This window comes from Mycteria americana, chromosome 6 (assembly GCF_035582795.1).
Source record: "Mycteria americana isolate JAX WOST 10 ecotype Jacksonville Zoo and Gardens chromosome 6, USCA_MyAme_1.0, whole genome shotgun sequence".
In the NCBI taxonomy this organism is placed as follows: domain Eukaryota; kingdom Metazoa; phylum Chordata; class Aves; order Ciconiiformes; family Ciconiidae; genus Mycteria; species Mycteria americana.
The window spans coordinates 15,021,652-15,047,196 of NC_134370.1; the positions used below are offsets into that span (position 1 = coordinate 15,021,652).

The 25,545-nt window shown below is 44.2% G+C and overlaps 1 protein-coding gene across 1 annotated transcript in view; it reads right to left on the bottom strand.

Moving 5' to 3' along the window:
* Nucleotides 1–25,545, bottom strand: part of NEURL1 (neuralized E3 ubiquitin protein ligase 1) — a 166,664-nt gene that overhangs the window by 99,563 nt on the left and 41,556 nt on the right. The window lies entirely within an intron of this gene.

Genomic DNA, 25,545 nt, shown 5'->3' on the forward strand with positions numbered 1-25,545 from the left:
TTCGCAAGCTCTTTTACGTTAGACTTCAAGGAACCAAAGGAGCTGGAGGTCAAACACTGCAAGGGCAAAACGCACAGCAAGGGTGAATTTTCCAGCCCAGGCAAGATCAATCTTGCAGGTGTAAATACAAAACAAATCATGTAATGCCTGTTACATGCGTTGCCCTTTCCCACTCCCTCTGTTCCTCACCCTTCTCCGGTCTCCTGCTCTCCCTCACCAGATACTGCTGTCTTGTACCTCCTCATCCTAGACTCTTTGTGGCTTTTCAAGTTTTATCTGAAATTTACCCTTCCTCCCTTGTAATATCTTTTAACTCCTTTCTTCTATTACTCAAATGAAAAGACATTTTGCATATAACTCAGTCTCACAAAAGTATCATGAAAGATCACAAGCCAGATGCAGTAGACTGAGGGCAGCTATTACTGGAATGAGAAATGAGTTTTGGTTCTTCAGCTCGGGAAAAAAGGATTTAATCAGTACAAAAATCGGAGCTTTTCCTTCACAAAATGCCAAAGTTGTGGACATACTTTATCAAAGCACAAAGCAGATGAACGTAAAATGCAAATACGGTACTGAGTAGAGCAACGGTCATGCTCCCCTCCCGCCACCCCTCCATCCAACATCCCCGTTTCCAGGAGGAGGGATCCAAGATCAGAAGGATATGAGCTTCACAAAATTACCAAACGCAGAAAAATGTCTGTATGCCTAGGATCTAAACCATGCTAATATATTCATCACTACAGCATCTAGACTGAGTGTCTCTGACCTACCACAGCTTCTTCTGATCTGCTGCAAACCAAAACAACGCTGCCTCTGCCATTGCGTTCTCTTCCTCCCATACACCATGCCTCCAATCCAAAGGTCTTTTTTACTTCTCTTTTCCCCCTCCCCCATTCTTTGTCTCAGCATCCTCTTCTGTGCCGCCCACACACTTGGAGAGCAGAGAGCAGACCAATCTGGCAGGCTCAAAAAACAACAAAAAAAAGGAAAGAAAAAGAAAAAAAGTAGTTGTTTTCTGGCCTAGAAGACTCCTCTGTATTTTTACCTGGAGGGACCAATCAAATCTCTTTTCCTTTCACCAGGAAGCAAAGGGAAGGGCAATGGCTCCCAAGGTCTCACGTTCTCACAAGTCAGCCCCGACAAAAACAAAGGGGAAAGGCTGGCGCTTCTTCCCGATACACAGGCACCTTTAAACAGGAACATGAAGCTTATTTGTAACCGTGCCTTCTTCCAGCACCAAGCACCGGTTAAAAAAATCCATTTTTACAAGGTGGGGTTTGATTAGCCAGTTTTCTTGTGTGCTTTTCTTAAAAAGGGCCGAGGACAATCTCTGCTGCCTGGAGGCTCGTTAACCAGCCGGGCGGCTACCGGCACTGCGGGGACTGCTGGGCTGGCCGGGCACGCGCCCACACACGCAGCACCAGAAGGGGGTTTGGAAGGGTGCAGACCTCCATGCGCAGCACGCGCCAACACGGCGCCGGCAGCGTTTACCCATCAAGGTCCCAATCCTGCAATATCATCCGCATATGCAAAAAATCCAGTCTGGCATAAAGCATCTAATGACATTAATGGCACACAGCACAGAAATACGGTCCAGGCATGTGGAAATAATCACAGGCCCAAAACCCAGGGTGACTGACTTTTTTCCCATTCAACATATGTTTTACTTAGATGTCTGCTTCTTCCCACCCTTCTTTCTCTCCGTCTCCCAAACTATTACTTGTTTTTGGTGGAACACAGGAAAACGTCTTTAATAGATTAACATTATAGGTTAAATCACACCTATCTGAGAAACACAAAATGGTTAGCCCAGGTATAAACAAGAGATTTTATTAAAATTACATATTCCTAATAATAGCCAGAATCTGACCCCAGCACAACTGGTCACTGAGCAGATAAAATACATCTGAACTCTATTCGGCACGAGGTTCTAAAAATAATGTTTGTGATTCCTACAAAGAATTAGAACCAAAGAAGTTGCGTTTCAATTGAAGTATAAACATTGTTTATTAGGACCAAAGTGTATGTTCCACAGGATGATTCAAAAACCCTAAGCTATTCTGTGCAGTTCTTTGTTTTCTTAGGGTGACCTGTGAGCCATACCCCAGGCCAGTAAAAATCAGCAGTGACATCATTTACAACATCAGCCCAAACAAAGCGTTTCTCCTTCCCTATCAGGTCATCTTAACTCAGCTGTTCTTATGTCCTGGAGATGTTGTAATTGCACAAAAGCATTTTTACCTGTGCAGCTACATATCAACTATGATGACTTTTGTCACTTTAGCTTTTTGTAGCCACACAGACAAAATGCCCATCTTCAAAGTCTTTATCAACACAGTCATAGCAACAGAGACTTCATAATGCAGATACAGTCTTTAACCAGCCCTACACCAGGCATCAAGCAGTTAGGCTGCTCTGTTGAAAGCAAATTTTCACGTCTCTTTGGAAGCGGATCAGCCAACACGCTCTTTGCCGTGTTTCTGACCTGTCTGAGCAGAAGGGGACATTTTCACATCTCCTCCTGCCTCGTAACTTCAGGAGCCAATATGAACACTTTGGCGGCAGCGGTGTGTCCTTGCCCATAGGAGACTGTTGCTCTTCCCCGGGGAATCCCCGCTCGACTCTCATCCAGTCTTCACCTCCAAGGAGAAAACACAGACAGCTGACACTCAGTGCTCCCCAACTTCAACCAGATCTTCCTCAAATTGCACTGTGACTCACTTCTAACTCACATACAGTGTACTCAGTCCACTGACATTTCCAAGACTTCATTCGAGGTCTGACTCTGGTCTCACTCCCACTTCAGAGACTGTTTTCCCTGCAGCTGCAGAGTGTGTTTGTAGACAGGAGAGAAGAATGGTTTTCATTAATATAGAGTAGCTCAGAAGTATAAATCTTTTTCTGCCTGCCTAGATAGGAACATTAGACATGGGCATGAAAAGATTAGTATCTCTCTATGTTCAGTGTTAGCAGGACAGGTCTGTACATTACATGGACGTGATGTTATTTCAGATTATGGTCCTTTTAACAGTTAGAATTCTATTCAAGATCCATGCCTTAGGAGTTTGTGATCTTCCAGACATAAGTTTTTGCTTCAAAAGAAACCCCAGTACCACCTGTCAAGGCAGAGGTTTATTTAAGAGAATATGTATGAGATGTGGGCAACCCATACCACAGTGACCCCAGCAACTCCCCTATGAATCAGCTGCTCTTGCTGGAAAGTGTGGGGAGCAGTCTGTCCCTGGACACTTAGAGACCAGAGCTTCCTTGCTGGTCATTCCTTCTGGGTATTGTTCAGGGAAACCTAAAGATCGGTAGCTTGTACTTCTTTCCCCCCAGCCCTGCTGCATATTGCTGATGCCATTTAGCTATCTGCTGCTTTGCAAGTCCGTGAAACATCTAACAGTCTGACCGCAAAACTCAAGCAACACAGAAAGGCATCTTTATTCAATACCTTATTTCACCTAGCAAACAGAAGCAGTGTCTCTGTCACACAGCTGGGATGGACACTTATTTGGGTAAGACCACAGTCTGAGACAATACTTGTTGGGATTTAGACAACTTGAGTTGAGGAAGGAGACTTGGGAGATGTTGAAATTTGAGTGGGAGAGTTGTGCAAAGACGCACAAAAATATTTAAAGGAGATGGGCACAATAAAGAGTAAAGACATTTTTGCTGGCTCATGAAAATGAAACATATGCAGGGCTTAATCTGCCACCACTGAAATCAATAAGAATTTTGCCAGTGAAGCAAAACAAAAGCAGAAATGGAAACAACATCTGACATTTGCTATGTTAGACTCATACAAATTGCTGTAGTTAATAGCCTATGAGATGAATAAATAATATACCATAGGCAGTGGATGATTTTAAACTTCCATTTTCACAGTATGAGGGTGTCATGATCTGGAGCATTTTGAAGCTTGTAAAGGCTGCTTATGCTGAGTCATATTTAGAAAGAGAGTTTCCATTTGGATAGTAATGCTAAATCTATAAAGACACCAAACGAAAGAATATGTGAGAGGAAAAAAAAGATAAAAATACAACATAGAGATTAAGATGCATGCTCAAGAATAGAAAAGAATTCGGATAAAATTTGTTGTAAATAATTTATTGTTGAAGTAGCCCTCAAACTTAAGTTCGTGGAATGTAAAAGGCAAAATATTTCTGTAAATTATTAATGTTTGGGAACTGATCATATAAGCCTCAGAGGCCAACTCCTTATCCAGTATAAATGAAAGCATCTGGCCTTGTATCTTTACAATCACAATGAGATGGCCGCTGAGCAGTCACTATGGAAAGCATGGTATTCAGAAATTAGTATCTCTCTGGGCACAGAACACATAATGAAGATAACAAGGCAGAACAGAAAACAGAACTTGGACTATCACATCAAAACCCAGGGATACTCAGCGGATTAGTCGTCCAGGCAGCAGACCCGCACTGGGAGACAGTGGAAGAACGGCATGAGGAACTGAAGAGCAACCTATGCAGCAGTCCAAAAGCACGAAGGGGAACGAGAAATAAAAGAAGAAATAAAGGAGGTGGGAGGGATGACACGTTTCAGAAAGCTCTCAGCTCCCATCCAGCTGGCAAACAAGGAGGTCATATTTTATAAAGAGCTCAGCAAGAGGAGCACCAACCTTTTTCCCAGCCAGACTTGCAAATATTAAACCCTTGAAAGCATGGCAGATGCTTGGAAACGTGGCACTCCATGTCCCACTCCCACCACTTTAAAAAGCAAAGATTTTGCTCAATGCATTTTAAGCACGCAGATTGCTACTGAGAAAAGCTTTGTGCATTTTTATTTCAAAACAACCTGAGTGCGAGCTAGTCTGTACCTCATGTGGGTTTTTCCAGCCTTTCACATCTCGAGGCTGGCAGCAGTGGCAGTCTGTCTGGCACATGCACAGATCAAGCTCCAGGACACAGAAAGTGCCAGATGCATCACTCCAAGGGCTGCAGTTTTGCAGATGCATTGGAAACATCTAATGACTGCAGAAGGAAAGCACCTGTAGAAATCCTCATCTCTCTCACCATCAGGTATTTTAGCAGCCCCCAGAGACAGAGCTGAGAAGATACTCAGCAGTGCACTAGCCATTAAACATACCTATTTTGTTAGTATTCATAGTTTGATTTAGAAGCATTTCAAAACTGAGAATTGCAAGGCTATACATTGGTTGACATCCTTAAAAATTATCTCCTGTATCTTTGCTGATATTTCATTTACCAGGGGGTTTAGCTGAAGCTAGAGGCTGGACAGGCACCACTTGCACTTAGCATGGAGGCTGACCCACACATTACCACGGAGTGGTAACCTCATGGCAAAAGGCTGCACTGCTGAGATGGGAAGAAATCCTCCTGTGCCCAGCACAAACTCAGCATATCACCATCAGTAATGAACATCAGTAAATGAAGCTCCAGTCTCAGCCAGGAGCACGGGGTCTGCCCTGCGGCTCCTCTCCTGGACATCTGCAGGAGGGAGGCAGCTGCCAGCCGGACTCTGCTGATAGCAGGGACAACCAATCCCCCAGCCAGGAGGAGGAAGACAAACTTCAAAACAAAGAAAATATTTTCCAAGATTCCCGTAGTAAAGACAGATATTGACAGACCAGGATAGTAGGAGAGATGTGTCACCTTTCCCCCCAAAGTCACTTGTTCAGATGCTGACAGTAAAATGCTGCTTGATGGCCTTTATCCACATGGCGGTTACACCATCACAGCTCCATCACAGCAGAGTCCCTACAGAATCATCAAGACTGAATGGACCATGAAAACATAATTACACTGCTAATTTGACCACAACTGAGTGATTAGAATTCCTGTTTGACAGACCCATACTGCTACTCACACACTATCCTTGCAGGTGCCCCTAATGTATAGATTGGCTAAGGTCTTCAAGGGTGCAGGTTCTTCCACCACATCGTCTCCCACTAACCCCAAACAATTAACCTTTGGGTAAGTAGCAGAGCATTATCAAGCCACCACAACTAGATCCAGGTCTAGCATTTCAGGGCAGTCAAATCTGGGGTTAGGTCTCGTTCTGGGAACTGTGTTTGTTAGAGACATTTCCACAATTTACAGCCCTCAGGATGCAACAGGCTCCGATATCACCATTTTCTAAACAGTATCTGCATAGCAGATCTTTTGTGTGTGTGCACAATCCCTCAAGCCTCTGCCATCTGTTTTTTACCTAAAAAGTCAGGTGTTCAGTTTTTTTATTCAGAAGAATAAAATGTGGAGGTTTCATCTTCAAAAGAAGGAAATGTGGGGGTTCTTCAGTTATTCTCTACAGTCTTGCAAAACGTTGTTACAAATTTCTGAAAAAAATTTCAGAGCAGTAAGTGGAATGATTCCCCTTTAATCACATATGAAAAACTACAGAGTAGGGCTGTAAGAGGGTGAATTGGCAGCACACGCAATGGAGCCTGACACCACCTGGCTTTCTTCCCCCTTTTTAAATAAGCAGAGAGTAATGTGAAGAGGCACCACAGACACAGAGAGCTCTGACACCATGCAAGGTGTGGAGGAGGAACAGTAATGCTGGATGAATGCTGACATCTAAACATGGACAGCAAGAGCCAGGGATGTCACAGATGGGTCAAATCCCGAGTCCTTTGAGGACCTCAGACTGCCACCCCCGACCAGCAGTGTGTCACATCCCAGATGAAATGGGAGAGGGAACCAGCGCCGGATCCACAGAACCAGGACCACAGTGCTCGAGAACTGCCTGCTCCTATGCCCCTCTTCCCATGAGGGATGCAAGCCAAGCAGCAAACAACATGTTAATGGACCGTCACTGGTGATGGACCAGCTGTGACACTTGGCAAGTTCCTCATTACCAGCCCCAGAGAAATGGCAATCACTGCAAATGTCATGTGGTTTAAGTTCAGCATCTTTTCTGATTACTGTTTGTGTACAGGAAGCTTCCCTGCTGGAGCAAGTTGTTTTGCGGTTTCTTCATATTCAAATAGTATTTATAGTATTTATAGCATTAAATTAAAAAAAAATTGTTTTAAACCTACTTTAAAATTAAAAGATGCAAAAATCAAACAGCACAAATGCCTTTCCTCATTGCCCAAGCCTTACAACGTGGTCACGACATCACAGTTCTCCCTCAACCGGACCTTAGACATTTGCAATACTGTGAAACACTAACGGCAAATATAAACCCACCATACATGGAAATAAGTTGTATGCACCACTGATAAACGCACAGACAAGCAAAACTGCTAACAGGAACGTTTGGAGAAAGTATATTGCCCATCCCAAACCAGACAGCTACAATCACCCAACCAGTAAATAGAGGCACTATCATGAAGAGATCTGTCATGCACCAGGGATGTGAGCATGACACAGAATGAAAACTCATTATTAACAGGTCAGAAGCAATTAATTGTTTAACCGGGAGCAGCCAAATTTTACATAAGACACACACACATAAACATCCCAGATTTACCATAGGCAACTAAGGAACGGGGAATGGGACAACTCAAACTGTTCACTGCACACAGTGTACTCAGTCTGAGGTGCTGTTGCAGCCCTCAGGGACCATTCCCGCAGTTCCCAGGCCACCTTCTATGGATAACCTTCTGTGCAGCCACCGCCATCCTGGGCTTCTCTGCTCATGCTCTCAGCAAAGTGGCAATTTCAAGGGTGATTCTTCTCGCCTGTGATGTGAAAATGGAACTGGACCAAAAGCAAAACCTCTTTTCCCAGAGGTTACCCACGCAGCAACTTTAGTCAGCACATGCTATCTTCAGCACCCAGATGGACTCTGGAGGGTGACTGTCAACAGCAATGAAATCTTGAAAAAAAGCACAGCTGTAACCCTTGGTAAGAGTTACAGGGTTTGCCCCATGCCCAGTCCACAGAAGTTCACAGCACCCTCTCAAACTGCAGCTCACTCATTTCACTGTGCTTACACCATCAACTGTTGGCAAAACATGACTAATGCACTTTCTTGCTTTGAGGCTTAAGAACCAAAGGTCTCTAACAGGACAAAGTCTGCTCTGGTGGTTGCCAGAGTCAGACCAAGGCTGTGGATGGAGATGGGGATCTCACAGGTCATTCATTGCTCCTCCCTCCATGTGGAGCACAGTCCCCTTGACATGCCTACCTTCCTCCCATCCCCAAACCAGCCTTTGCTCACCCCTCTGTGGCTCTGAGGGTGGGACAGGGATGCACAAGGTCATCCCTACCACTACTCTATCCAAATGGGAGCCAAGGAAAAGCCATGGAGAGAAGGGCTTTCTCCTCCAAACATGAGGATAGGTGGCAGTGGGGCAGCAACCGCTTCACACCACTTGCTGCTCCTTACACGTTCCCTCCTTGAGTCGACTGCCTTTTCCCATTTGTGGAGCAGAGCACTGTTTGCTAAGTCATATGAAAAAAGAGACAAGGAAATGAAATGCACCTCTAAATTGTTGTAGCATCCAGGGTGGATGTAAGTTGCATTGCTCAATGCCACAGTCCACTCCGTGCTCGTAGGCAGCACTCTGCCATGGCTTGATAAATAAATAATAGCAAAACAGATCCCTCCTTCAGCTGCCCATCAATAGAGATTGCTGTAAACTGCACCAGAGCATCTCCCAGGGGCCTGTGCCTGTCAGCGATGCTTGGGAAGACAACACATAGATAAAAGTTTTCCTGGCTCAAAGTGGTGAGAAGAGCAAGTTATTCTGCTCAGATCGCAAGCAATCAGTTTGCTCTCTTTGAGCACAACTTTGCAATACCCCGCTGGGTCCCTTGCAAAATGCAAGGAAGTCTTCCAGGCGCCACGAGGCAGAAAGCTATCGATTTCTGGGGGAATCATTAGGGAAAAGAAAAAAAATCAGAAGGAAAAAAAAAAAAAAGGGGCAACACAGATATGTTTGCATCTAACTTGCAGACGCTACAGCTGCTGCTTCTGTAATTACCTGCAGATGAAAGGAACAGGTAGTGGTGTCCAAGACAATTCTTCATCTCACTTCTGTCCCCCATCCCTAGAAAGTTTATAGGAAAATCACAAGTTACATGACTTCTCCCACAGAGAGAGAAAAGGGGCCGCACAAACCATTGACTTGTAGGAAATGGCACATGGAATACACAGAGCCCTGAGCAAGCAGAGGAAGGGAAATGCTGTTCAGAAGCCCCCATAACCCTTGTGTTAAGCCAGGGACGCAGGGAGCTTCCAAAATGGTGGGATCTTTATGGGAAGAATAGAGGGACATAAATAACTGCTGTATATGCAATGCATTTGGTCTACAGAGGCAAAGTGTGCAACTCTCTGGTATGTAAACATAAAGATCGAGTAGGTATTAGCACGATGCACACCCTTCCTTTCACTGTTAGCATTGCTGCAATCTGACACCTCAGGCGTTTGGAAGGAGCCTGAAAGACGGCAAGCTTTCACCCTGCAGCCTGCCAAGCAGAGACCACTGGAAATATCCAGTTGCCTAAGTGGAGGAGGCAGGAAGTCCAGCACGATGATGTCTCCTACCCTCAGCACTGCCCAGCCCAGCAATATTCCATCTAGCTCAAACATCTCTCACATGGCCTAGTTCAGGTTTCCTAAATATACACTAGCATAAAACCACACCAGTAATTCTTGTTTTGAACAGCCCCTGGATGACGCTGCAAGATAGCAACACACCGCGCTGAGCCTGCTTCCAGACACACACCTCTGGCTTGGGCCCCTTCTCCCTGCAAACCCCATAGGGAGTTTAGTGATATAATTCACAAACAGATCTGCCCAGGGGTGATGAAAACACATAAGCTCAGCACAGCCTTTCATTCCTTCTATTGCCTGTAAGAGGTGGTCACGCTGCCAGCAGTGGCTATATGGGGCAGACTAAGTGACCACAGAGACAGTACGGGAAGGCTTGGGGTCGAGGGCAGGCTGTGGGGTGATGCCCTGCTGTGTGTGCCCAGGAGACCAGCCTCTCCTTGTGCATCGAATCCTGTGGGTGCCAAATCCCACCAAGCAGTGCATTTAGATGAGACATTTAAAAGCTCACTGCAGGGCGGGGGGAAGAACCGAACACAAAGAGCATTTTTACTTTGCTTTTAAGGTGAGTGAGTTTAGTGCCTGATCTCAGGGATGTTACTCCCTATGCCTCTGCAGTGAGTACCTCCACCACAGATAGCTCCAGAGCCTCTAATCCAGGAGCTTCATTTGGGAAATGAGTAGTGAGAAGTTAGAGGGGCAAGACCAAGAGATATGGCACTGATGGAAAAAACCTGCCCAGTTTCTACAGCTAGAATAGACCTAAGCCATCCTCTGAACCATGAGCTATTCCTCTTTCATACAACTGAGAACAACATGTGCCACAGAGAAAAACAGCCATGTGTTTTGTTAGATCCCACAGGTGCTAAATGTTTACAGCTTAAGAGACCAAGGTACTCAGTACCTTACAAATATATACATGCTTCCACAGTTGGAAGTAATTAAGACAAAAATCTACAGTTACAGCACCAAATGTACAGCTTTGGTTTAGCTTCGTCCTAAATTTGTTCACTATTGCTTACAGCATCTGCCTTGAGACAAGCAGGGCTGCAGAAGCAAAACTAGATATCAATATATAAGAGACTATGTGATCCAGCCCAAGCAGAATGTGATTTTTCCTATCTTATATCAGTCCTTCAAAGCCTTCAAGATACCTGCACATCTATCAGGTGAACTGAGACCCTGAGCAGGACATGAGGAGCAAACTTCTTCAAAGAGATTCTACTGATAAGTTGTAAAACACTCACTAAAGGTAGGACCGTGAACAGCATCGGTTCTTGATCATCCTAAAGGCTTTCAACAGTGTGGACGATACAGAATGGCTCGCTTTGGTTTCCAGCTTGATTTTGAGCTTTAAGATAGGAGTATGAAATCTGGCCATTGCTGGTTGTGCCACTGGAACGACCCCAACAGTCACCAGGCCTGTTCATAACGAATACAGTCAAAGGGAATTCAAGAAGCGTTTAACATCTAAGTCAGCAATCTAAACTGCCCATTGGATTTTGGCGTTAAGTGGGTATTAATCGAAGAAAGCTTCAAAGCATTCTACTTAAAAATCCTTTATCCCATCAAATCATCCAGATTTCATTTTTACTCTTACTGTGTCCTGAGCAGGCAAAACTGAAAGAAAGAAACAAAGAACTTTAAAAACCCAACAGAACCTGAAAGAAAGACAGCCTTTTAGGTTACGTGCCACAAAACAGAAAAGACAACACAATAGGATGGCCAGCCCTTCCGCAAGCTATCTTTAACACAAGTAGTCTGCTGGGACATCTTGCGGCAAAGCACAGCAGACACCTTCACTTTGCTTCAGACTAACAGACCTTTCAGGAATTTTTATCATCTCATTTCAGCAGCAGCTTGCACAAAGGGTCTTCAGCATTCAATTAGTTCCCGGTTCAGAATTAGAAAAAGATATTCCCAGCGCTGTCAGAGAGAAAAAGCAAGAGGTAGGCTCGCTCTCAGACTCCCAGCTGCTCTTAGAGCGGCTGGATGCATACACCAGTCCCCTGATGTATCTTCAAGCCAAGGTTTTTTTAAAGTTGTCTATTATGTCAATGTGACACAGAAGTGTTTTGTTGTATTATTCCATAAAACCAAAAAACACCACCTCTAACCAGATCAGGGCGCCCTCCATTTCAGAGATGACTTGCCCATTTTAACAAAGGGATCCCATTAAGTTGCGGTCCCCAAGCCTACCAGACTACACACTAGGGTGAACGTGGAGGGAGAAGCAGCGAACACTACTTCTTTGTGCCATTATACAAATGTCTGGTAATGACAATGACTAAAAAGGCTGAGAATTTAAATGACTTAGCATCTAAGTGAATTCACTGGAAATACTTTCAATTTTTTTCCTAGCAGATAGCCTGAAGATATGCAGAGACTGGAAAGTGCATTCAAGATGCTGAATCTGATGTTGCTGTCTATTTATGTCAGTACAATTTCCAAATCAAAATACTGAAGCAAATGGTCTTCCCCAGGGAGCAGATGTTTGAATGCAGTGATGGGGACCAATTTAAGAACATAGATACAACTGAAATGTTTTCATTATGTCGAGGCTCCAGCCACCTCTAGCTGAGATGAGTTGTGATTCACAGAAAGGAGATGACTCCACCAGAGACAAGGATGAAAAAATAATTTCCTTTTCTCCAAGAGTGGACTGGTGGAATTTAGGAGAGTGTCTTTCCCAGGGAGATGCTGTCTCGCACAGCAAGCCAGCATCTGGTATTTTTAAAAGCAGCAGTAATGTTCTCCAAGCCAGTTGCATACAGAAGACAAAGTCTCTGCAGCTCTTCTGCACAAAGGACTATTTTTCTCTCGTTCTTAGTTCCAAATTAGGTTTGCAAGTGCTTCTCTACTTCCTAACAGTGAGTGAAACAGTATGTGTGAATGACCTGAGGAAGCAAGAAAACATAGCAGGTTCACTGGATGCTGCAACATATGAGGATTTTCCATTTGCTTCTTACAAGTTCACTGCCTTTGCATCTAAAAATATATTATTATACTATTTATATGTCAGCAACATCTTGGATCAAAGCAGCATGAAGGCATCATTTTGCCAGGCTCTGTACATAGTTACGGGTAGACAATCCCCATTCCTTTGGATCCAGCTCTATAGCTGAAGCTGCATTACAGGACAGCGGTGGCCCACTCAACCGGACCCTTCCCAGAGCGTGTGCAGGCACTCCTAAGATACGCAATGCTTTACTGCCACTGCGTGCAAAGCAATGTTTTGGGTTACGCTGTGCAAATAGCTTTATATTGTTGTCTTGCATGGGTAAATAAGAGACCATGGCAGCCTAGCAACTTAACTGCAACAGAAGATAGGTTCAGAAGTAAATTAATAATTGTGGTTTTAAGAATTGTTTTCCTTTACCCACTTACAATCTCGTTTTTAGCAAGATCAGAAACCATGACTCAAAAGAGCTGGGTTCTATTTCCAGTGCTGGCAATGGTTTTCTGACCTTGAGTGTCTGTCTGCTTCTAGTTTCTAAATTTACAAACTAGAGATGATAAATTTCCTCCACTTTGGACAGATTTGGAGATCTTCAAATGACAAGTGCTATATAAAAGAGTATAAGTTTCTGCCAGCGTACTACTTAATAGATGGCCTCTCAGACAGCAAAGCAGCAGGCAGAGTAAGCAGTGCCTAAGTCATATGCCCTCTTCAACCAAGAACAAAGGAGAACCTATCTTTTAGATGAAGTGAAAGGGCCCTGTGCAAGAAGAAAAGGACTTCTTTATCTATCGCAGCCTTTTTTACCCCAAAGTTTTGACAAGTGGGGATCCATCAGTAAATATTTTGTTGAGAGGTATTGATTGTTACTATGTTATCACTGATGCTCTGGCTCAGCACAGCCCTTGTATTTTCTCTGCTGTCATTCTGAAATTAAGACGGTGATCAGTTTGCCAGTAAGTTGTCTCTGCAACCACGTCTTCACCACCTTTTCAACAACACGGATTTAACTGCTGAACGTGCAGCAGAACGAAGACTGTGCTTGCGCCATAAATGAAAGGGGGCTGTAAACTGAAACTGGACACAAGGCTTTAAATTACATGTAAATTCTCACCAAGGTTATAAAAGGGCCACTTGAATATGAAACAGAGATAGCGAACAAATCCTGGAATAAGCTTTTAGAGAGAGAGGAATTCAGGCCAAATGGAAACACACTAAGGATAATTTATAATGAGCAATGTGTAAAAAGCTATCCAAATCATGGAGCTCAAAATGAGAATAAACAGGGATCTTCCAGTAGGGACAAATACAGATAAGCTAAGTATCTGCTAAAAGGCTGAACTTTGAGTAACCCTTGTTGAATCAGTTGGTAACACCCAAAGTCATCACTACGTTTCACTAATGGCCAAAAAGGACTGTAGCAAAAATAGCGCATACTTCAGTATGGCTAACCTGGAATTCAGTACCTGTCATCATGTACAAAAGAAAACGATTGTTGCTGTGCAGTGAATTATTTAAAAAAACAGACATGCAATCCACTTCTGCCTACGATGAGCACAGCTGATCCTGCAAGATAACCGATTTGCCCGACAAGATGGAACAATGCCTGCAGCCACCGACCTACTGCAATAAAGAACAAACAAATGAACAAAAAAAGCTGAGCCTTACTCTGAGCACCCATCATGTATTCATCCCCATCTTGATCTGCACAGGCATCAGCAGAGGTCAGCATGACCGCTTTGAAAGGTGAAATGCATCGGGTGTAAACACCTGGAAGAGTGCTGCCCACAGCAGAAAACAATAGAGAATGCCTCTTTAAAGTATTTTTTATACACTTCAAAGTATTTTCACAGTTGTTAAGGCTCTTTGACAGACCATTTCACCACTAACTGGTGGAAATAAAAATCAAGTGCAGAGTGAAGCTATTCAGGTATCACTAGGAAGAGTGCAAGGAGGCTCGGAGCACTGTTAGCAGTGGAGAGAGCAGCCTGGGTGGCTGGAGAAATGCAGTCCCCAGGTGCAGTTGGGAGCCCCCAGGCAGGGGGTAAGTTGTTCAACCATCATGTTTATTTTCAGAGTGATGACTGCCTTTCAGTAGTTATTTGGTTTCAGAGGACACAGGTCCTGTGTCCTTAGCCTAGGACAGGTTTACTTCTTAACTAGGTAGACCCTTAAAATATAGTCATAAAGTGACATCTTTAATATGGAAACCTTTCCCCCTGCCCCAGTCTTCTCCAGACCTCTGGAAACAGGAACCATCGTCCAGCACTTTATACCTTCCCTGAGGTGAGTCAAATATTCACTGAGCGTTGATGACAACGTCTGACCAGCAAGCAGTCATTATCCCCACCATGGGAATGAGGAAATGTGCAAACACACTAGAAATATGACCATGTGTCACGCTGGCATCAATCACTTCTCACCAAAAACAGCAGTCAGCACTGCAGAGAATGAACCATCCAGGGCAACAGGGCTCTTGCTGTGGTCTGTAACTCCACGTTGCTTTTTCCCAAGCCTTCTAGCAGAAAACACAAGGTGAACACTAGACAGTTGAAGACACATGAGGTCACACAACTGCCCATTGCAATCACTAAGCATAGCAGCAGAACTTGGCCAGCTCAACAAGTATCTCGAGCGTCTCTTGCCAGGTACTTGAGTTTCCAGCAGAGATGCTGCAGTTTCTTCCAAAAATGTTGCCTTCTTAAACAAACTGGACAGATTGTTGTGGAGATGCTAAGAGAATGTCAATCTGCTAAATGTCAGAAAGATTTTGACTAAACTAGGAAGAAAAGTAGTCAGGAATTGCAGCTACATAATTAGTAATGAATCTTTAATTCTACATGTTTGGATAGCGAGGCTGATTTAGAATCAATTGCTGAAGTGGAGCAGCCAAGAGGCCAGATTCAGATCTTCTTTACATCAGTGGAAATGTGGAGTAGCTCCACTGAAGACAAAAACGTCTGTAATGCTGCAACAGCCCCATGCCTTACAGTTTGTTAAAAACTGATTTGATGCAAATACTGCCTTAATTTTTTTCTTAATCATCTTTTTACCTGTTCATGAAATGCACCCAAGCCCAGGAAGACTGAGGTTCCTCAAAGGCACGGGCTGAGTCAGGAACAGGTCCAGGGGTGACCAAACTTCAAGTCAACTGCTTGTTTCAACATCTGAAAGCTCAGACCCCAGACTCCCTTCCTTCACACGGTCTCTTTTTGTAAACAGCAGTTTCATTGATGAAAGATACTGAACAGAGGAAAATACCTTCAGAGGGCACTTTGTTCCTGATGAATGACTGAACCATGGAGCTGGACTTCCATGGCAGACACTGGACTTCCAGCAGGCTGTTAGGACACAGTTAAGAAGGAAGCTCTTTTGAAATGCATATGTTTCTTTAAACTCACAAAAGAGCAAGCACATCACAATCTGTATCTGCAAGCTGTTTTGTGAACTGACACATCTTACATTTTACACATTATTCACATATAATCTGTAGAAGAGGGTCAGTAGTTGACCGACACCAAGATGTTGAACATCGTCCAGCCTAAAAATGCTTCCAGTGTCCCAGCTTCTTTACCAATTGAATCTTGAGTCACAAGGACTAAGTGAGGGTGGTGCATGTCGCCACAGAAAAGCTGCTGTGTTTAATTGGACTAAAATGTTATCTTCTCCCCCTTGAAGTTGTTAATACCAGCACCCCTAGACCCTGCCATCACCATCTTTTACAAAGAAAGCAAGGCCAGAAATTTTTGCCTCCTTTCTCATGTCAGGAATGGTCTTTTTACAATAGATGAGCATGAGCGGTGAAGGAATTAAAAATAAACCAGAAAACATGGAAATAAAGCTAATACCAGTCGCTTTGGACACACAAAAGATGTATTACAGAAACATACTGCATACAGTCTCAGACCCTTTCATAATCTCCTCTTGATGACTTTAACATGGTAGTCTTGGATGAGTCAGCGGGAGATTTGCCCAAGTAAAAACCTCAGGATTGCACCCTCCAAAATTATCTTTACCAAAATCCTGAGAACTTAGCAGCCTTGATGTGCTCCCACAATGCATCTTCTGTCACTCCAAAAATGAATTTTGGCTTACCGAAATTCTTGGGCTAGTTAAAACAAGGACAAAAATAGTGGTGTCTACCAAACTGAAAGGAAAACAATAATCTCAAAGCCATTTGTCTTTACAGTAATTTCAGCATTATGCTACAAATATGAAGGTAGCATATGGCATTCATACATGGCCTTCATCACTCCTCGTAGCAGTTAATAAGATGGGCTTGGAAGGAATGTTCAAGATGCAGATTTTGGTGGTTGAGTATGGTGCAAGGAGATGGGGGAGGGAAGAGGGTACTGAAGGGCACCGAAGAAGGAAAGCAATGGGATGGAGCTTGGGTTTTGACTTCTGATGAGGGTTTGTTTTATTAAGCATGAAATAATGGACAATAACACTGTCTAAAGGGTCACTACTGGCTTGTACAAGGAATATCAACTAAGGCAAGTGGGGGAAATGTCCCAGTTTCCAAGTCTTTGTTTCAGACTGTTTACAGAGTTGGTGTACGTTCCATGTTCCAGCATGAAGTATTTTGTCCAAGGTCACAGAAAGTCTAGGACAGGGCTGGGAAGTGATGGCAGGTGTCAGACCACCATCCCACCTCCTGACCGCTCTCCTTCACCACACTATTCACAATCCAACCATTTGGAAAAACCTTCCTCTGCAACTGCACAGGCCAGATGCATCAGCGAAGGGAGCGGTTTCCCCTGGGGAAAGGCAGAGGGAACTGCGAGATATTCCTTGTGCCAGCTCAGCTCACACCATTAAGCTTTTCCCATGCTATCTCATTCGTCCCTCACCTCACACTGCCATCCCTTTTTATTTTTGCCCAGTATTTCACTACCCTCTTACATACGTAACTGCTAGGAAAGGCACTCGGCATTTCTGTAACACCCACAGACTCTGAGGACCTAAGAACACACAGGACCACTTAGCTGTACTCAGCAAAAGGTCTCACTGTACCACAATGCTGGCTGTTACCCAGGGCTCTTCCCGCACACCTGGCAGCTCGGCTGTTTTTACGGTGGCTTCTCAGCAGCAGCACGGAGAGTTTCCTCGGAGCAAAGCAGCTCACGAAGCCAGTGACAGAAGCTGAGGCCACCTGGCCCAGAGCTGCTCCTAATGTCACAAAGGGGATTTCACCCAGGCTGTCCTTAAGAGGATTAGGGAATCATCTACTTGCAGAAAACAACAGTCGCATCTGCTGCTCCAGCGCAAGTCGCTCTTATCTGCTCTCACAAAGCTCATTTCTGCTCAGTCCTGACTTCTCACGTTACGGGATCCTGCCACGTAAAGCAGATGCTCGCAAAGAACAGGGGGCTGGATACAGGTGGAGGGTGAGCAGCAGATCAGGTGTATTCGGATCGCTCGGCAATTAGCTTCATCCATCACACAATACTTTAGACAGCACCACTCAGAGCAAATAAGCAAATAGGCCTGATTTTCAGAGGCTGGATATTCACAGCAGGCTGGATATCACTGAGCAGTCAAACTCCTGAGGCTTCAGAGAGGATTTAAGAGGACTGCAGTGTGTTCAGAATTTGTGAAAATTTGACCAATTATTCAGCAGTTTAAATGAGTTAAACCTTAAAGCCCAGCTCTCAAGTGATATATTGGGAGTGATACTCCCAACATACTACTTATATCAGAGAGAGAAAAATCTTCATTGTGTCAGACATACAGAGGTATAAACTGGTACCAAACTGGTACATCTAAAAGGAAGAGGAAAGGAAAGCAAATTCACTAAGGCAAGACCTAAAACCTGCCTACTTTTCTTAGCTTCTTGAATGCTAAGATACATGCAGAACAGCCACCTTGAATTTTCCTCCTTTCCATTGGCAAGAGATAAGATCAGCAAGGTCTCTATAAATTGCTTTTATTGATTTTACAAATAGGGGCTTTTTTACTTTTTAGATTTTATAACTAGAGCTGCAATTTGGATTTCAGCTGTGGCTTTGTAAAAGAAATCCAGGATTGCCCATTTGACCCCTAAGCAAATCAATCCTAATCCTATAATATAATACTCTTCCACAGGATTGAGCACCCTTTCACCCCCGAGGTGGTCCCACCAGGTCAGAATTAAACCACCACACTCTTGCTCATCCCACTGGTGCCACTGCAGTATACCTGTTGCACAGATTAGCGATGGACTTTCTCTGCCAGGACTCAGCCTGTGATCGTCAGTAGGACCAGCCTGGATGTACAGTGCGTGCAGGGATGGATGCGAGGAAGCGGGGACAGAGCGAGCTGCAGCATGCGTAGGGCACAGGGCATGGTGAGGAGCTGGACCTGGTGGATGTTGTCTGACTTGTTACTAAAACCTCCCGTGAAACAGGTTTCTCCTGCAGTAACCAGTCCTAGTGCTTATCTACCCTTACCTCTAGAAGTTTTTTCCCCAAATATCTGACTAAAATATTCCACTGAAGTTGGTTGCCCCTTCCCTGCTGCTGAAGGACAGGGGATTGCTCTCTGCGCTTTCTCACAGCCTTCTCCAAAGATGACTTCACCTCCTCAAAGGAAATGAATCCACTTCTTTCTACAGTTTTCTCACTGGAAACAGCTCCCTCTGCCTCATTGTTCTTGTTCATCTCCTCTGGGCTCTATTAAGTGTTTCCACATCTTTCTCAAAGCATGCTGGCCAAAACTGGACATGTTATCCCAGCTCAGCCCCCATCACTGGGGGAACAACTGCCCCGGCCCAGCTCTGGGGCTTCTGCCAATTCCCCCAAGAGTAAAATTTCATTCTTTTGCAGCAGAATTGCATCACTTCTCACTGGGTTTGCCTCGCAGATCCCCATTGCACCAATATTTATCTGCACCCACAAATTCTTCTGTGCAAGAACAGCATTGTGCTGTTGTCTCTGTTGAGTCGCATCTGCCAATCCAAATTACTTCTCAAACTTTATCATCAAGATCGTTTTGAGTTTCTAGCGAGTAAAGCGCTTCCAGGTCCAGTCCGCTGGTATAACAGATACTGCACTTAACCTTTCTGCAGATTTCACTCAAATGAAATGACTCCCTTCAAACAACACTATGAACTTCAGCCTGCCTCAGACATTAAGCCTAAGACTAAAAAACCACACAGGCAGGCATTTTTCAGATAATCTTCTTTCCAAATGTAGCTATTGATACAGTTGTTAATTATCAGTTTTTAAGGTCACTTAAAAAAAATCAGTTTCCCAAAAAATCATCTCATTGAAGTCTCCAGCAGTCATACCTTGTACCTTTGTTTTAGAGCTTAGCTGTTCAGGGCAAGATCGGTATCATAGGCAGAGGGGTGCTGCAGGCACTTGATCAACTGAGATTTTTTTCTCAGGCTAATTCATTGCTTTTAAAATTATTTATTGTACCTCAAATAAGAACAAATATTCCTTTAACGTCACTCTTGACACTAATTCTAAAGGCTGCTCTTAGCTGCTTTCCTAGATAACTACTAATAAAAACACAGCATCCTCTTGGACTGGAGGGAGTCCAGGATCTGAGCAAAGTGTCATATAGGAATTAGAAATTGCTGTGCTAGGTTAAGTCATTGATCCAGTTAAAGGATTGAAGACACGGGCACATAACCAGTTACTTAACTAATTAGCCCCCAGCAAGTGAGCCACACTAATTGCTGATGTCCAAGCTCTCAGCCTGCTGAAACATGCAGTAAAATGCTATAGCTTCCCTCATCATGGAGGTGAATCTATTCCTGAGGGAAGCTTTTTTAGCAATATTCATTTCAGAAGCATCACCACATCAAAAGCCTGCCCTAAGTGGCATCTTAATTATCACACAAAGGATAATCAATAGAGAGATCGTGACAAGTAGGCTACTTCACCAAATAACTCTAATATTTTAAGACTCTCCAGGAGAAGAGGCAAAACATAAAGGAGCTTACTGGCTATTTCTTCTTACCAGCTATTTCAGAGCTACCCTGATGCTGTCAGATGCAGCACTGCGTTTTTTTGCACTCCTGGTGCAGCGGCAAGGAAAGCACAAGCCGAGTACTTGACTCCTCAAATCCGCAATGAGGATCTTGGATGGTAGCAGCTTGGGAAGTCATTCGGGGAGAAGACAGAGCAAATACTTTTGCAGCAGAGGTTCCAGTAAGGACAATGGGGAGGGTCCCACTGGGGACGGATGCCCAACTGGCAGCTGCTTCAGGAACATGGAGCTGTAGCAGCAAGCACCTGACCCAGCAATGCCATCAGCAATGAGCTCCTATCCATGTCTCGTAAGACCCAAGTGTTTAATTGAAGCTAAGCTGTAACTTGAACGTTCACCTTCTGAGATCTCCAGTAACGGCAGAAATGCCGCATCAGATCTCATCTTCACACAGAAAGAGGAGTTAAAGAATAAAAATATTAGCAGCCAGGTTCTCCCATTTCTCAACTTGATTGCATTTGGCATGTGAAATATAGTAAGTTCAAAACAGTAATTACAGAATAATGCATATAATAAAAAGACCCAACTCGCAAAAATGAAAGCAATTACAGGCAAAATTAGCTGGGAAAGAGAATTAATGGAAAAATATGACTGATGATGGAGATATTTTACCAGATGTCAGAAAAATGACAATTAAAGAAAAAAGTCTGCTCAGAAAAAGAGAGACTTGTTTCAGAAAATAAATTAAATCAGCTAACCCCCAAAATTATACAAAAAAGTGGGTGAAAGGAATTTATTAAATTATTTAATAATTCTATCAATCAGGAATTGTTTTAAAAGCTGATAGAGACTAATGCACATTCCATCAGTCAGGTCCGTTAATTGATATAAGTGGCTGAGCTGGCAGGAAGAAACCAGCAGCCGCGAGGATATTCACGATGTTTTCCAGTAATTACACTCCTCGGAACAGATGCCTCTGTGTTTGGGAGGAAGTTAGCTGAGGTATCCATAGGATCACTTGATGGACAGATGAATGTCCAGTCACATCCCCCTAAGAGGGCCACAGGGCATTAAGTGAAATGGGAGAACACACTAATTAGGAAACGTAATCACTGGGAAGAATTAATAAATAAGCAAGAGGCGCTGGGAAGGCTGGCGGAAGATAGCAGAGGGAGAGCAGACTCCAAGGATACAAGCTTGGTACACCCTGAAGAAAATACCCCCTAATAAATAAATTCCATGGAGAAGGGAAACCTGCCCATTTGAAGAATATTAACAAGCAGTAATGAAAAGTAAATTTGATATAGGTGTGAAAGAGGCCAGCATGAAAAACTGAGTCCTTGCAGAGGACTGGGATGATTACATGATGATTTGGATGATTACAGTCTCTGTGACCATGTATGATGATTACACCTGCAATACTACATGCTCAATACAGCAATTTCCAGTCCAGTCCATTCTTATAAGTAGATCTGTAAGAATATTTATTTAGTAAGTAGAATTATTTCCGAAGTCAACTGAGGCAGGCTAAATCTACACCATCCAGCTAACAATCTCCCACCCAAGAAAAAGTCCCGTTGGGTCACGCATCATATTTCAGATTCTACAGTCCTGGGATTAAAGACAGATATTTTCCAACATGGTGAATATTTTAGCTTTTCACTGGTCTTTGCTCTTGAAAATTACAGAAATAGTTGTTAGAAAACAGCATTGCTACAATGTGAATTCACAAGCCCTTAAGCTGAAGCGCTGTTCTCTAGCTGCACTCTAATTGCCAGGCAGAAAACATTTCAGGGTGCAGATTTAAATATTAACAGCATTTTAAAGTGTATTCAAACAGTAAAATATTTACAAGCAAGTGATGATTTTAAAGTGTATTACACAACATAAAAGACAAAATTCAGGGTCCTCTTGGAGAGAGGTGCCTGTCACAGGGGGAAACCCAGCTTTACCTAGTAAGCAGTAACTTTGCCTTATCCCCTCTTTAAGATTTAATATAATGAACACGGGGCCAACCAAACATGCCCTGTTAACTGAGCAACACCTACTACTCACAAATCTGCTTAACACACCTTTACCTTGAATGCAGATAAACTGAGATACCAAAAAGAAGCTCTTCTCCACAACATCTATACAATCTTCCCACTATTCACCCATCCTGTATGACCACCCTTGATCAAAATAGGAGAACTCTGGGACGAAACGTTAACAGATCACTCCTCTGCCTTTTAAATCAATGCCTGCTATCCTGAACCCACAACAAAACTTGAGGTCACCTGGGTAAACTCCAGAGACATATCCACTAGGAAGCTGTTGAGAACACAAACTCCTTTCACAGACTGTCCGCATTCTCCACTTGGTCACGACAGTTCAGTGTTAAGCACTGACTATGTCTCAGCATCTGCCATTATTCCGAAGAATAGGCAGCAAATGAGAACAAGTGACGATGGCTACTTGTATGCTTAATTTTCAGTGAAAATGACAGCAATTACTGTGTGTTAGCTCAAAAGGATAAAAATACGTACAAGAATGGGAACCAACTGCAGATAGACCACTGCCTGCTGCAGCCATCAGATCATCATAGAAGTAGGAAACAAGAGAGGAAGAAAAAGTTTATAGCAAAGCCATACCAGTCACTGAAGAGAGAAAAGTGCTGCAAAATATCTGTATTAGATAAGAATCAACAGAAGTAATTCCTGTATCAGAAAGGCTCCTCCTGTAACAGAAAGGCTTTCCTGTATCAGAAAGGCATCCCATTTCTGTAGGGAAGCAAACACACTGGGCTTAAATTAGCATTACATGAAATTTAGGAGAAAGTTTCTTCCCCACTAATTTTTGGTTGGGAAAGATGTCCAGTGGAGCTTATGGCCCAGGTGTCCACTAATTACACAGACAAAAAACAAAATCAGGGAGCACACACCCACGTGACCTAAAAGTATCTAGAATTAATTAGGACAGCACCCATTTTCCTTATATTTAGTGGAATGCAGAAATGAAACGTTTTGATCTGGTTACAAAAATTAGTGATGTCTCCCTAGCCAATCCTTTCCTCCCTGCAAAGGAGGAACCTTACAGCTGAGCCCTGTCCTGGCTGAATTCAGTGACAAGATTTCCACTGATTTGTATGAGAGCATGAGTGGATCTGCCCACGCTGGGGGTCTGGAACAGAGGAGCTCAACCAGTGCATGGACTGCTCTCTCAATGTAGCATGAGCAACACAACCTTAGCAAAAGTTCCCCGGTATATCCACAGCACTGGCATGAACCACATTTGTATCTCCCAAGCAATGCAATAGCTGTTAGATTTGGCACTGCTTACTTTTACTATTACATGTCAGCAGTGCTGTGTGCTGAACTCGGGTGACCAAGAAGAAGTCACAAGAGCTTGCACAGGTTGGGAAAAGAGAAAAACCTGCAAGTATGGTCAGCAGGGACCGGGGAAGGAGAACATCCCACAGGAACAGGGATGATCTGGCCGATCTGCTCCCCATATAGCAACCAGCACAACTAAGAACGGGCAACAGGTGATAGCAGTAGGTGACTCTCTTCTGAGAGGTACAGAGGCATCCATTTGCACCCTCTAGAGAGGTGTGCTGCTTACCAGGGGCTCGTATCAGGGATGTCACCGAGAGACTACCAAGCCTTGTACAGTCTTGACTATTACCTGCTGCTTTTGTTTTACGTGGGCACCAGCGATACAGCCAGGAGCAGTCTGAGGAGTATCAAGAAGGATTACAGAGCCCTGGGCGTGGTGGTAAGGGATCCTGGAGCACAGGCAGTTTTTTCATCAATCCTCCCAGTTAAAAGGAAGGGGTTTGAAAGGGCCAGTTGAATCTCACAAATCAACAAATGGTTACAGAACTGGTGCCACAGCCAGGGGTTTGCCCACTTAGACCATGGGACTCACTTGGAGAAACCTGGTCTACTGGGGGCTGATGGGGTCCCTCTGTCAGAGAGGGGAAGAGCATCTTCGGTCATAGGCTTGCCAAGCTGGTAAAGAGGGCTTTAAACTACAGTTGCCGGGGGAGGGGAACCTCAATCCATCCCATTCCTACCAGCTGGATGCCAGTGCCAGCAATAGATGCCCAGAGCCTGGAGAAGGATCACAGGTCAGCAGGAGAGCACCTGAAGAGCAGCACAAAGGAATGCCAGTCACTCCAGCCAGTAAGTCAGCTTCATCGGGGGCCCAACTTAAATGCCTCTATGCAAACACACATAGCATGGGGAATAAACATGAGGAGTTAGAGACGTGTACACACCTGCAGGGCTGTGATCTTATTGGCATCACAGAGATGGTGAGATGGCTTTTATGACTGGAGTGTTGGAATGGAAAGACACAGGCTCTTTAGGAAGGACAGGCAGGGGCGATGAGGAGGGAGTGTCACCCTCTATGTCAATGATCAGCTGGAGTGCATGGAGCTCTGCCTGGGGATGGATGAGGAGCTGACCAAGAGCTTATGGGTCAGGATTAAAGGGAGGGCAGGGACAGGTGACATTCTAGTGGGGGTCTGCTACAGGCCACCTGACCAGGAAGACCGAGTGGATGAGGTCCCCTATAGACAGATAGGAGCAGCCTCACATTAACAAGCCCTGGTCCTCATGGGGGACTTCAACCACCCCGATACCTGTTGAAGGGACAACACAGCAGGGCATAAGCAATCCAGGAGGTTCCTGGAATGCATTGATGATAACTTCCTCCTCCAAGTGATAAAAGAGCCAACAAGGAGAGGTGCTATGCTGGACCTTGTTCTCATCAACAAGGAGGGGCTGGTAGGGAACGTGAAGCTTGGCTGCAGTGACCATGAAATAGTGGAGTTCAAGATCCTTAGGGCACCAAGGAGGGCGCACAGCAAGCTCACTACCCTGGACTTCAGGAGAACGGACTTTGGCCTCTTCAGGGATCTGCTTGGTAGAATATCATGGAATAAAGCCCTGGAGGGAAGAGGGGCCCAAGAAAGCTGGTTAATATTCAAGGATCACCTCCTCCAAGCTCAGGAGTGATGCATCCCAACAAAGAGGAAGTCAGGCAAAAACACCAGGAGGCCTGCATGGATGAACAAGGAGCTCCTGGGCAAATTCAAAACACAAAAAGGAAGCCTACAGAGGGTGGAAGCAAGGACAGGTAGCCTGGGAGGAATACAGAGAAGTTGCCTGAGCAGCCAGGAATCAGGTTAGGAAAGC